Here is a 4906-nt window from a genome sequence, read left to right as displayed (position 1 = left end):
GTCTGTCAGGTTCACAGAGGAAGACTCCCTTCACAATATGGCTTTCCATAGGATTCACTAAAAAGCTGGCCTTGGTGCATTTAATCTATCCCTTTTCTGGAGCTCTGTGAATAAAGGCTACTCTTGAGTTTTAAATCCCTAACACCTTATCAGACCCTTGGGCCTAGGCAGAACAAGTAAGGCCCAAGATAAGAATGAAAGGTAATTATGGGAAGCCATAATTCTTCCTTTCTCTCTCTTCACTACATTTGAAGCCATTCTTGTTGCTTCAATTCAATTCAGTGAGCCCTTATTAAATGCCAACCATGTGCCAGTCACTGTGCTAGGCAGTGGGAATACAAAGATAAAAAATGAAAACTGCCTGCCCTGAAGGATCTTGCATGGTGGGAGGAGGAGGGGAAAACACAAGATAGGTTTACGAAATATGCACAAAATCATTTTTTGGAGGGGATCACTAACCGGGGTGAATTCTGAAGTGTCCTATAAGAGGCTGCCATTGACCTGAGACTTAGAGGGCTTCAGTAAGATGGAGGTGAGGAAGAAGAGCCTTCCAGGCAGGAGAGAATAACTGTACAAAGGCATGGGGATGGGCAAAAGGTTGTAGTATACGTAGACCAGCAAATAGACCAGTTTAACTGCAACGTATAAAACATGAAAACATGTTCTATGATGTAAGTTCAGGCTCAAAAGGTAGGTTAAAACCAGGTTGTGAAGGGCTTTAAATGTCCAACAGAGGAGTTTGTAATTTCTCCTAGAAGCATTTATGAATTCACTGCAGGTAGGCCAGATGCACCCCCGATTCCTCCTCAGCTCCTACAAAGTGGAAATGGGATTTCTAGCAATGTATTGTTGAATCGGATTGAATTTGAGTTGGTGGTTGGGGAGTTTTCCTGGAATAGAGGATGACTCAGCTTGAAGGAGATAGAGGAACAACAACAACGGTAGTCCTTGAAAGGGTAGGATGCTACCCACCTCCTGATGGATGATGGACTCAAGCTGTAGAATGAGGCATGTTTTGTACATGACCAAGGTGGCAATTTGTATTGCTTGACTCTGCACGTTCATTACAGAGGTTTTTCTTTTCTTTTTTTTTCAGTTGAGTAGGGGTATATGGGTGAAAAGAAACTAAAATTTTGTCAAACACATATTTGGTATATGGGTTTTGTTTTACTTTTTTTTCAGCAAGGAACAAGCAAAAATAAATGCTTATTAATCTAAAATAAAATTTAATTTGAAAAGAAAGATAAAAAGAAATGAGTAGGATTTTTATAGGTGAAAGTGAGGGAGGGGTGATTTCAGGTCAAGGGAACCCAGTGAACAAAAGCAAAGAAATGTGAGCAGCATGGGGTACACAGCATGCTAAAAAATAGTGAGTGGTCCAGTGTGACAATATCACTCACTCTTCCTTTTTGATTATCCTTAGCTATAATCAAAAGGGAAGAGTAGGTGATATTGTCAGAAAGGCAGATTGGGGGCAGGCACAGGAGGAAAAATAAAAGCTGAATTCCTAATTGATTCATGGAATTGTTCATTGAATAAGGGAGTGGGTTTCTCTGGGTCAAGTGGGGTGGTCACTCCCAGTTCTTTGGATACTCAGTGGGAAAGGCCACAATGGCAGCAGGGAGTAATGCTTTAGTCACACTTTAATAAGATTCAGAGGGTATAGAAAATACATAAACAAATGGCATGGAGGGTAACGGAGGCAGACAGAGAGAGGGGATGGGGATGCGATGGTAGAGGGAGGCAGGTAGCATGAGGAAGAAAATGGAGAGGGGGAGTGGCACAGAGAGTCACTTACTTAAACATGGATTGGAGTTGGGAGCACTCGGCAGTATTGACCCAGATGGAGATGGAGGGTGCTCCTTGGGCAAGGGTTTGGGGTCTAATTTTGAGAGGGTTTTTGCTGGGGGACAGACTTAACTTTTATCAGTGCTATCTTAGGGTTAATTCATAAACCTATCCACATCTCCTAAAAGTTATCAGCAACATTTGTGTTCTGCTAGTCTTTAATATTTGGTGAAAGGAAGAAGAAAGACTGCTAGTGGAAAGGTAGTTTCAGGGGACAAGCAAAGTTGTGGAATGATTTTTTTTAGGATAGGGATGGCTGGTACAATTTTGAAAACCAGGAGGAAGGGGTTAGTGGAAGGAACAGGGTTAAGAGGCAAAAGAAAAGGGATAATTGGTCCCATGCCAAAGCAACAGGACCAAAGGCACACAAACACTTTTTCCAAGACAAAAAATAAAGACTGGGAGAGAGGGATCAAGAAAACTGTCTTCAAAGATTTGTTGTTTCAAAGATTCAAGGAAAGAAACTATTTGGCATATTCCCCATGGGTCCTGAAACATTTAATGGAAATAACAGAAGATTCTTATAGTTGATTCCTATCACTTATATAACCATCCCTGGGGCCCAGGATGCTCAACTCTGTGGTCCAGATGTAGCAGATTTGTTCAATTAAGGGGATTCTACAACATTCAAGCCAAAGGTTAGAGTTGAATGGTCCAAACCTCCTTTTATAGTTTGACTGGAGGTAGAAGTCCACAAAGATAACATCAGCTAGTGGGGATCACTTGGTGCAGTCTACAATGGGTCCCACATCTCGAGATGCAAGCCTCTCTGCTAATTTCATCATAGACCCAGGTCTAGCCTATGCAGTGATCCCTAGAATGAGGAAAGATGAGCTTCTTCCCTTTTCGTGTTCTGGGAAGCCAAATGAAGGCATACATAGGTCAATACATCTTACTACTATTGAATAACAAGATACGTAACAACATAATAGGGTATGAGAGCTAGCTACATTCAGCACATTCATATACAAAAAATCAAATATAGAAATGATCCATAAACAGTACACGTTCACATAAATTATATTTCACTTACATATCATTTATGCCAACAGAACTGAAGACAGGAACCAGCTGTTGCTGGATAATAGGATTTGATTTGGGTTCTTTGACAGGACCTATGATTTCACTGGAGTAGGGAATTCTTGGTGAGGAAAATTTCTCTACCAATGCACAAAACGACTCTTCTACAACTTTGAGTCTAAGAGAATTGCCTAGGACACTGAGAAGCTGCGACTTACCCCAAGTTCAGCATCATGTATATGTTAAAGGCAGGACTTGACCCCAGGTATTTCTGACTCTAAGGCCCATCAGTTCACCAGTCACTACCATGAGAGGCAGCAACTGGTCTTCTAGCACCTTTCCATGACTATGAGTTAATGTCAGTAAGTATTATTTCCCTTAACGAGCTAAATATTTATTAAGGCAGGAAATTTATGCAGGAGGAAAGAGAATTATGGTGACAAGTACAGGGTCTCCCTCTATTTCCCTTACTAGATTTGAAATAATTCTTTTAAGTTCAATTTAACTCAACAAAAATGTATTAAATGCTACTCATAAGGCAGCATGGCATAGAAGATGGGTGGATGCAAGAGGGAAAAAATGCATTCTATCCAAGAAGTTACAGATCATAGCTCTACTGGACCCACCTCCACCAGACATGGGTGCCAATGTCTGTTTCTAGCCTAATGACGCAACTTCATACTCCCAAGTTAATTTCCAAATTTCAAGGCATTCTGTTGTTTGTCCCTCATTTTCCAAGAGGACCAACAACATCATGGGTGATATCTTAACTTGTGTGTGAATTGGATTTACGTGAGGCAGAGTCGCACAAAACTGTTAGCCTCACTCTCTCTTCCAGACTCACCAAAGTCCGGTGGCAAGACAAAAGTCAAGATGACTGGTGATGGCCCAGGATGCGATAGATGCCCTTGGCATCTGCAATGCCTGACAAAGCTCTAAATACTCCACAGTGCCTGCTTCAGCCACTTTCACTCGTATTGGGACAAATTATTATTATCTGCTCACTCCACTAGGAAAAGTCTTCACATGTTTGGAGTAGACACCCCACCCCCAATTCATCGATGGATTTGAGGTCTATTGGTTACCCTCAACTTGGTTTAGCCATCTGCTGAGATGGTTACTGGGGTGTGGCCTCTACTTGTGGTACAACTTCTTGGAGTTAAATAAGGCAACTTTAAGAGTTAAATAAGGCAAGTGGGTACCAAAGGTAGATGCGCAGCCCTGAAAGAACTTGGCAAGCCCTTGCACCAGAAGTGCCGTCCTCATGAACACTCCATCACTATAGATGTCATCTGGAAGAGGATTATATTTGTTCAGCTTGACCCCAAGGGGGATCAACCCTTAGAGAGGAAGTAGGAGCAAAGGGTAGAAGCTGGAAAGAGGAAAAGTTAGACTTTAAAAAAATAAAAATGCCCTGCCTCAGGCAATCTTAGGTACAGACTTACCAGAGGTCTTCAGGCAAAGACTAGATGACAGCTTATTGTCTCTATTGTAGAGGGAATTCTTGGTCAGGCCTGGACTAGACTAGATGGCCTCCAACATCACTTCCAACTCCAATACAAAGCAAGGTTTTTTAGAGTAAAAGTCTCTACAAGAAAAAAAACATTCATTGGTCAGCAGTTGAGGTTTTTAATCACCACTTTAGTTCTGGGGGAACCGTAACCCAAGAACAACATGACTAAGGGTAGGTGAAGCTATGAAAATTGTCAGGCTTGTCCTAACAGCATTCCAAGTTCAGAAATAAGACAGCTATTCCAGCCCTAGCCACATGGTCAATATAACTTTCCTGAACATTAAAATCTAGCCAAGTAAATGCTTAGAGAACTGGGGCAGCATTAATTTTGTTGATTAAAGTATTCAACGAATTCACAGGCAAAAGCCTGGCACATTAAACATTCAAAGAACTGAGGGTAGGCCAAGGCTAATGCCAGTCTTTCCAGGGGTTGGGATCTAGAGACAAGCTAATTTCTAGAGCCTGAGTCCCAGAAGTGAACCTTCATCCACTCTCACAGGCGCTTTAGGTAAACAGCACGTGACA

Source organism: Trichosurus vulpecula, chromosome 2 (assembly GCF_011100635.1).
Source record: "Trichosurus vulpecula isolate mTriVul1 chromosome 2, mTriVul1.pri, whole genome shotgun sequence".
Classification (NCBI taxonomy): Eukaryota; Metazoa; Chordata; class Mammalia; order Diprotodontia; family Phalangeridae; genus Trichosurus; species Trichosurus vulpecula.
The sequence above is the reverse complement of the archived record's forward strand: the minus strand, read 5'-3'. Positions refer to the sequence as shown.